This window comes from Acyrthosiphon pisum, chromosome A1 (genome assembly GCF_005508785.2).
Source record: "Acyrthosiphon pisum isolate AL4f chromosome A1, pea_aphid_22Mar2018_4r6ur, whole genome shotgun sequence".
In the NCBI taxonomy this organism is placed as follows: Eukaryota; Metazoa; Arthropoda; class Insecta; order Hemiptera; family Aphididae; genus Acyrthosiphon; species Acyrthosiphon pisum.
In genome coordinates this window covers 8,298,544-8,308,938 of record NC_042494.1, presented here as the reverse complement: position 1 = coordinate 8,308,938, position 10,395 = coordinate 8,298,544, and the positions used below count along the sequence as shown (strand labels likewise).

At 25.4% G+C, this 10,395-nt stretch overlaps 1 protein-coding gene across 1 annotated transcript in view; it reads right to left on the bottom strand.

Moving 5' to 3' along the window:
* The window catches only part of LOC100574502 (elongation of very long chain fatty acids protein 4), a 27,092-nt gene extending 19,754 nt beyond the window's left edge, over nucleotides 1-7,338 (bottom strand). The window contains exon 1 of the mRNA XM_003240788.4: nucleotides 7,042-7,338. The gene's annotated coding sequence lies outside the window, so the exon portion shown is untranslated. The remainder of the gene's footprint in view (nucleotides 1-7,041) is intronic.
* Nucleotides 7,339-10,395: the final 3,057 nt, after the last annotated feature.

Here is a 10,395-nt window from a genome sequence, read left to right as displayed (position 1 = left end):
GTGATATAGGTACTGATATTAAATTAATCATTCGTGTGGATATTTGTTATTTAATTTTAATATTTACTATTTATAAATATATTGCACTGAAAGGTGCTTATAATAAATATTTTTTTTTTTTATGGGGGGTGGGCAAAATGGTAAAAAATGTCAACCCCCCCCCCCCTCAAAAATGACCAAATTACGCCACTGCAGTAATCTAAATACGTTTAGAGGTAAAGATATATAATAATATTGTAGAACACGTGCTACTATTGTTATATAAAAAAATTGTTGGTATGTTTTACGTTTATTGAACCGTATTGTATCCATAGGTTAAGGGGTTCGCGTATATTACACAATCATTATTATGCATGCGTCGAATGAGACCCCTAAAAAAACATTTTGGCGAACACAATAATATTGGTTGTGATATTTTGTTTTAAACGTTAAATGGTAATTATATATCGACTAGAACCATAAATATGTATAAGTCGACCAGTCGTAATTCGTATACGAACACTTTTTCTCAGAAAATACATTTATACAATACAAATATTATGACGTACAACCGTCCGACGTACCTATACGATTCATCGTTAACATACTTGGAAGTTTAAAATTAATGAATAATGTTGAGAAGACAATTATTAAATAAAAAACAATATTGATAAATCATAAATATCTATGAAAATAATAGTTGTGCTATAATAAATTACCATGGTTTACTTTCGACGCGATTTTACTTACACGGTCGTTTATTACGTTGAATAATTTCGTATCATTTAACATTATTTAGGTTCAGGTATTTGATCATCATAGTAAATATCTTTAATACACTATAAAAGACACGAATAAATATTTAGTGGCTTACAAATTGATTCGTCTATATATTTAAGAGTTCAAATAATATTTGAATAATCTCGTGTAGGTATTACACGAGCCATGAAATCTTAAGTACCTACCTACCCAACTATAAAATAATTTAATTTCCGCTGTTGTTGAAGCTTCACAATCCATACTAAAACACACCGTTATTATGAGGTTAAGCGGCAATATGAAAACTTTAATTTTGATTAGAGCGCCACGTTGGGTTTATTGACTATTTTATATTATAATGTGACAATGTGACATTGTGATTTGTCAATAGCAGGTCATTTCCGCGGGAATTTACCCATTAAAATATTTTCTGAGATATTACATTTATCATAAATCTTTTTTTTTTAAGAGACTCGCAGAGACAAGGACTACAAATATTTTATTTTTTAATTTAATGACATTGTTTGGTAAAAAATTTTTATTTTTTATTTTTTATTTTTGAAACAATTAAAGATAGCCATTTTATAGAGTTTAATTTTCTGAAAATTTTGATCTTTCAACATTTTATTTTTATTAATCTCATGATTTTTAATAATTTTTTTAGTTTGTAGGTAAAACAGCGAAAAACTGGTTTTTGTCCGGGCGGCGAGTCCCCTCTACGACAAATGGATGTATCCTCATGGGACACTATGTATATAATATAGTATATTTTGTTTTTATCACCGCGTAGGGTATCCGAAACCATAATATTATATGTTATCTTATGGAAATAAAAAAATGAGTGTGGTCCGTAGGACAGAGTTAATTTTAAAAACCTAATAAATAAAAAATTGCAAACCTAATAAATCTAAGAACAATTATTTTGTCAAGTAGACAGTATGTATATAGAGTCAATGTGCACACATGTGTGAATGACCTATACGCTTACGGCTTAACCTGTTATTATTGCATGCGCAGTGTAGACTATGAACTGCGTATGATGTAAAAACGTGTTTGGGGAATGTTTATATTTTTTTTAAATTTATTTTACGCAAAATCTTTGTTTTGGTTATATACTTGTGTTTTTTCTTCATAAATTACAGACAATATGTACACTTAATACAATACGTCTGTCTCAATTGATTGAATCGTTCGACGATAGTTACGATCTATAGTTACGATAAATTTACTTAAAAGCGCCTGATTTATGTCATCATCAGAAATATTTTCTTATGATTGCTTACAACTTAATACTTTCGAATTATAGTATGGGATACACGTGAACGTATTAATTGGCATGCTATTCTAATGTAATAATTGTTGTACCCACACATTTATACAAGGATAATTTAAATATTTTTTTACTCAGAATGTTTAAATGTTCCTATGGATTATAAAATTCATGATCAAACCACATGTATTTCGTTATAGCCATAAAACATTATTCACACTTAAAATTTCAATATTATGTGCTAACGAAATTATATAACTTTATATACGAATATTATACACCTAGTGATATTTTAACAGTACCTAAACATTTATTAACTCAAAAAATATTAACGTGCTTATAAATATTTTTTTTACGTAATTTAAATTAACTATATCTACCAAACTAACATTTTTAAAAGAAAATTAAATTTCTTATCAATATACTTATTTTTAAGTTTATAATTGTTTAAAATATTAAGAAGAATATTAATTTTTTTAGAATTTGGATGTATACAAATAGAATTTTAAACGAGTAGCTTATTAATTATAAATATTTAAAGTTTTGTTGAGTGGTGCCGCGGAGTGATACCACTCCGGCACATTAAATATTGGTTTACAACTCTGCTTATATAAACTTCAAATACATTTAACGAATATACTATACTTGTTAGACATTCAATTTTCAAGTATCCATGGAAATTCTCAGAAAAAATATTATACTTTGGAACATGAAATTATAAAAGCAGACAAGTGGGTAGTGCTCTGCTGTACAGTAGTTATCGAGTAATTGTAATGGATGTGTTGTATTTGAATTCAATGATAAACCATTGTATACGAAAAATGTTTCTAAGCGGAGACGTGTTATCCTAGCATACTTGTATAAATAATCAAATTGTATTAATAAAAAAAAAAAAATAATAAAAATCAAAAATATCTCATGGCTATAAAAGCGTAACTATTCGTTGAGCTTTTTTTTTTTGTTAAAGGTAGAAAAACATGTTGAGACTTTTCTATTAAAATTTCTTATATAAGCTATAAAAAAAGAATTTTCAGAGATTTTTGAATAATAATTTACACAATTAGAAAAATTTCTTATGGCTATAAATAGCACAAAAAGAGTCAAAATATTTCAAAAATGTGAATGAAAATAAAATTAAGAATGAAACGAAGAGTGTATTGATTTTACAATGATTTGTGCTATTTTTGTGTCTGAAGACATTTTTTTCTAATGGAAAAACGCTCAGATCGTAAACTTTGAGGTAAGTTTATGGATCTAATTAGTTTAATATATCCATTATCCATTACTCAATGACAATGAATACTCGACACCTACTGTCACCAGAACGGATAATTTGATGAATTTTTTTTATTAAAAATATTGGTAATGAATTTAAAATTTAAAATTTTTCACGTAAAACAAACATTTTCAAAAATGTCGATGAGATAATTTGTGTTTATTTAAAAAATATCACTCTATGATATACACATCAAAATGTCTAATGCAATTTTACGATTATAACTACTAATACATATTATATTATGAAATGATAATATGATGAAGTACCTATGTATTGATTTGTATGGCCAAACATTATAATTTTTATAAGTAATTGAGTTATTATGTTTATTAGAGTACCTATAGTAAAAAAATATATATATAGTTATTATGTTAGTCGGTTCAGTAATATATACGTGCGCCTAAAACAATGACGATAAGGGTAGAATTTCATGTTCGTCATAAATATACAACGCCTTCCCGTCATATTTATGTTTTCATGTTTGTAAAAAATGTGTAAAGTTCATTACACATATCATGTTCCGTTGCCGATGTGTTCAGAAAAGAAATATTATTTTTGATAGTTTAAAACTAAAACCATACACTTCCATTTGAAATTTGAAATTTGATACTATTTTTAACATTTAAAATTGTATGATCCAAATATTATTAGGTAGTAAAATAAGCCGGACAGTATATTATAACATAAAAATTGAGTTTAGGTCACGTTTTGGTAAGCTCAGCGTAGGTTAGTGACATGTATGGTAGTATGTACAACAGTTTAAAGGCAATGATAAATCATAATATACCGTTGAAAAAGCGATTATATTCTAGACTTGATAAAAACATCATGAATTTCTAAAATTTCTAAAATTTCTTAAAAACTGTAAATTCTTATATTTTTTTATAAAAAAAATTCTACTTTCTTCCGTATTTGTTTCTTACATTTAGCCAAACTACGTAAAGTGAGAATAGAAAATGAGCACTTCTAAGTAACCATCAGACTCAATTTCTGATCTTTAACAGGAGTAAATGAAACTTTTTGAGCTCTTTCACCCGTAAATTTCTTCATGGAAAATCATATATTTATGTTTTAAATTCTGCGAAAAAATACCTATTGTTTCATGGTATGATAATAGTAATTTTTTTTAAAGAATCGAGTTTTATTGTGGCTTTACTCTAAGGAGGTCATTTTTTAACAGTTTATCTGAGCGTAAAATATAAAATAATCAACAACGATAAATACATTTTGAAGAAATATCAGAAAGCAAGGGTAATTAATTTGCTCCTCTAAGGATTAGCGATGATTAGTAATTACTTTTAAGAGGATGTCAGCGCACGATTTGTTTTCTCTCTCTGGGCCACGCGCAGCATAGACAAAACGCATTCACGCAGGATAATTTTATTTTTCTACGTTTTTAAGTAAACTTAGAGTGAAATCACCCATTACAAAAAAGATAGAAAATAATATTTTTGAGGGAATGACTTATCGATTAAGTATTTTATTGTTTTTTGATTTTGTATTTGACTTTCAAAATAAACAAAAAAATGTTGCATATTATTTAAATTATGTTTAAATTGTTTTGAGACAATATTTAGACAAATCGATATGAAATTCCCTCAAAATTATTATTCTCTATCTTTTTTGTCATGGGTGATTTTACTCTAAGATTACTTAAAAACATAGAAAAAAATGATTCTGTGTAAATACGTTGCGTGTGCGCCAAAGAGAGAAAACAAAAAGTGCTGACATCCTCTTAAGGTAATATCATAATATATGCCACTATAAATTAGGTAATTTCATCAGCTGATAAGTTAAAAGTGTCTAATATTTGATTCTTTATCCTTTCCTACTTTTAGCTTCTGACCGGAAAGATAATTTTAAAACGATGGGTGTGTATGTGTGTGCACGTGTTATTTATTTTTTTTTCTTTCTGAAGATACTTTTTATAGCAGAACAAATGAGTCAATCTTCAATATTGATGATGGTTTTGGGTAGCAAATTGGATCTAGTTTTTACTTTGGAAAAGTTCTCAGTACTTTTCAAAATAAACTAAAATAAATTAGGGAAAAACTGGAATATGTATGATCACCAGTTTTTGACAGATAGGTTTTGTTTTTTCTTATGTAATGCAAAAATAAATAACTGCAAAGACTTTAAATGTCTACTAAATATTTATGTTAGCATTTATTTTATATAATATAATTTTAAAATTACGTTATCTTATTTTGTGTTATTTATAGGTACATTTTTTAAATTTTATTCATGTTGATAATTCTTTTTTCTTAGTCAAAAGCTTTAAAATGTAAAACAAGGTTCCTCATAAGTATTGTTCTTAATGGAATGTAAAAATTTCTGCCAAAATTTAGTATAAGCGTTTGAGGTTTTGAAGTATAAATTTTGACAAAATTCTTATGACTTACGAACATTTGCAAATTATTTTGTCCATCAAAATTCATACAATTTTTAATTTAAATACCTTAGATTGAAAATCGAATACAAGATTCCTCATTAGTTTTTTTTACTGAAATAAAAGAAAAACGGATAGCATAAAGCCGTGTTAATATTTTATGAGCGTTTAAAGTTAATATTTTGATGAAATTTGATATTTAAACGTATATAATCGATTTCTCAAAATGTATACATATATATTTATTATTTTGTTTTAATTAAAAAAAAATATTATCTTGGAAACTTGACATAGTCCGTAGTATATTGTATGAACTAACATTTTCTATACACAATAAAATTAAAAAAAATATTTTAATTGATTTTAAGCTAATAATTATACTACTATCCAGTTCACTCCACTTTAAGGTTCTCGGCATTAACTTAAGAATTAATAATAATAATAATATATAAAATAAATTAATAATATAAACAATATAACAGTATAAGGTATTCGAATTTTCTGGAAAAAAACTAGCTTAGCTTAATGTTAATAACAGAAAAATAAATTACTTACAGAAATACATTATTTTTTTTTATTTGGATTAATTAATTATCTATACAAGTTTTGTATTATAAGCTTAAAAGAGGTTATAATCAAGTTTAGCTTTAGGGAAGAAACTGTCCACTGATAAAATTCCTGGGGTGTGATTACTAATAGTTGTAAATTGCAATATAAAAAAATTATATTAAAATAACATAAGAAATAAACTACACAGCAGAGCTACTAAACCGGTTATTTTACATTACACATTGATTATTTAACACTATTATAATATTCAGAGAACGAAGTCGATCTTTTTCAACGGTTATAGTTTACCCATTATTTTTTGTTTGTTACTAAAGTACCATCTCCTACTATCTCAACATTAAATGGCAACTAATATTTTTATTTATCTATTATTGGAGATATTTTTTGTGTTTAGGTGTGAGGGTATGTAAATTCCCAATAATACATTAAAAAAAAACTATGAGATTTTACCACATACACTGAAACTGACTATAGGCTCATGGACTTCCTCAATAAAAATAATATTACATAGATTATAAACGTATATGCACACATTTTTTCCTAATGTTAAAATGTAATTTAGTAAAATACATTTTTTTTAACTTTTCAATTTTGATTTGTTGTGACTTAACGATATTGAAAACAACTAAAAGGGTATTAAATATTATTATTATGCTCGGATTAAATTTGTGAGCTAAAAAAAATGTTTAGATTGATAGAATTTTAACTTTATATTATACATATCATTGTATTAAACTAGGTATCAATTAATATAGCGTTATCGTTAATAGTTTAATACTGGCATATTACACTTACCTCGTGCTGTTTAAAGATTAAACTTTTTCACCACACAGTTAAATGATTATTGTCAGTTATTTTTTTAGAAAGTCCAACAATTTTTCATATTTTCCATGCAACAGAAGATCATATCGTCCAACACGCATTCAATTTTATCCACCACTGTTAGGCACATTAAATTATTTTTGTACTAATTTTAATTTTTTAATTCTAAGTATAAATAAAACAATCAATATAACATAAGTCTATATGGTTCTGCAAAAATGGTTTGCGAACTGTACGCCACTCGATAACACGCATTAGTGATAGTTGTGTTTGAGTGAATAGCGCTGTTAACCGATGATCGCTGAGTTCGAGGTGAGCAACTTAAATGTATAATTTGACTTCAATTTCTTTGCACAATTATTTAAAACATAAATAATATCTTCTTTTTATTATTGGCTTTTACTTGAACTTGGGAGTAGATTTACATAGAATAACAATGCAAATATTCATATTTTTTTTTTTATCTAAAAAATATAAATATATAATATAACAATGCATAGTACTCACACAGATATTGAATACTAACTTTTTTTTAATTTTAATTTTAAGTCGAAATATACATTCTATATCGGGTGACATAATAAGTAGGTATATATAGTATAATAAAAGACACATAACATGAGTGTACAAAACAAAGTGAGTAAAGAAGCCACCCAATGATGACACTTTATTGTTGAACACAAACTTAATTTGTATAAATAAATTAAACAATTAGTCAAATAAGATTAGATAACGTTAAATTTGAAAATAAAATTTATTAAAAATTCATTTTCACAATGAATTTTAAATTTTAAATCTTTTTAATTTAAATTTTATATTATTACCTTAAATAAATCAAAATCTGTTTTCTTTTAAAAATGTTCATACAGATTATGCAAAAACTCTAGATACATCTCATTAAGAACATATAAATAAATTAAACTTAAAATTATTATTTAGTAATAACTAACTAATATACTCAATAATATTAATACCTCTATATCGCAATACATGTTGACAGAATACATTTTATCACTGAAACGTCCTCGATCGCCTTTATACGAATATTATGATCGATTAATGATTAGTAAGTTTTATGTTATGAAACACAATTATTTGCCCCTAAATTAATAGAATAATTATTATTAATAGTTACTTTATAAGTTACAGAACTTATGCAAATATATTTTTCATAATTTATATCATAAAATATAATATCAATTCGAAAATTTTTTTAACCAAAAAATTTCTCTCAAAAAATGTTTATAATTCACAGTCATATATTATTGAATTAAATGTCCAATTTTACATAAATATGTTAAAATTAAACATATTGTATAATACATGATCTCAACTAAACATTAACATAGGTATCTATTATAATATATACTCTACGATAAATGGCTATGAAATGAACACTAAATAACGACTTCTAATAATATTGTGAAATTCATGGTGATATCAACATTGCTTGGTATCTATATACAAAAAATACCGTTTTCAGTAAGTACTTCATATGCCTAATATAATATAATATTGTACCTACATATTTAAGTATATTTATTAGAAATAATTTAGGTATAGGTACCTATTTTATTTTATACAACATAATACATAGTGATTATTGTTATTTAAACATGCAATGTAATTATATATATATTTACTAATGATGTATTATAGTATAAATGTATAATTATTGCAGTCAGTATAGGTTTTGAAAAAATACGTTTATAATTATTATTATTGATACCTTATATTAGTTAATTTGTTTTTGAATATCTAACCATTAGATTTTAAATAGAGCATGGAATGTTACTTAGCATTCAAATGTATATTTTTGTATACGTTTTTGCTGAGTTTTGTTCGTATAAACTTTTTTTACAGTATTATAAAAATATTACTAGATCTAAAATTAAATTTACAACAAACAATTTTGAAAACTTCGAGGAATAAAACAAAAAGTCCTAATATTTACGTAAAACATAATTAATGAAATATGTAAGTAGGTACCTGAAATAATTGTGCTACAAAATTTAAAAATACATCTTTTTGAGACATTTTTATTTATTTTCTGGAAATTACAATTTTCAGTCCAATTACCTATTTGTTTGTACCTACTACAGCTTATACTTTTTGAGTTAATTTATAATTGCTGTCAAAAAATAATAACTGAATAATGTAATGTTATCTCCGTTGCACGGTTGTATTGATTACATCCCCAAATGCTATTTTTTCATCTACACAATTTAACATATTATAATAATTTATTAAATTATTCACATAGCTTACAAATAATACAGACTAAAAATATCAATTTAATTTCTACTGTTTATCTAAATTTCTTAATTGCATTAAATATTTAATTTACACTTTAATAATTGGAGTGATGTAACTTAAAGTTCAGAAAATTTAAATTTTAGACGTTGAGTGAAAAGAAGAAACTATTAGTTCATCATACATTTCATCAATTTTTCTATTCGCATAAAATGTTTAGACGACCATTAAAATCGGTTGCTGTACCTATAGCCTAAATTGTCAACAATTAGAGTGATTAGTAAAATAAAAGTAAAATATTGAGTTACTTAATCGTGAAAATAACAAGAGAAAATCAAATTTGAAAAAGCTCTTCAAGTATTTAGGACCCGTACAATGTTGTTACCATCATAGATGTAGACAATTGTTTTGTTTGGTAAGTACCTATACCTAGGAATTAAAAAATAATATTCCAACTGTTTCAAATCGATACGTATTTTATTAAATTGCTTAAATACGTCGCAATGACAATCTGCGTAACGTTTTTTAGAGTTTTAGAAGGTATATAGAATTTTTGAAGCATATTATGATATATATCTGTATACAGTATGAAATTTGCATTGAAAATCGTTGAGTTTAATTATGAAGTCGAAAATGGTAGAACAAACAATCTCCATTTACTGAACTTATATAATAGAAATTAAACAAAAAGATAAGAACAAACATTTTTATGAAGTCTACATTACAGAATAACAATTGGTGTTACAATATACTAGGATAGGGTATCACGTATTCAAAAACTTGTGTACTGTGATGTATGCGACTCAACGACATTTGCAACTTGGGGTAAACAAAATACTTTGTGACGTTTCTAGATATACATTTCACTTTGTTCATGTTTATCTACCACTGACTCAAAAGTGTAAAATATTTAATAAATTCCATAAATGGTCTGTTACTATATATATATATATTTGTAAGGCTGGTATATACAATTAGAGTTCCAGAGTTGAGATCATATTTTATTTGTTATATAATATTACACATTTACACAGTATGGATAAGGAAAATGAGAAAGAAATCACACCAGATCTG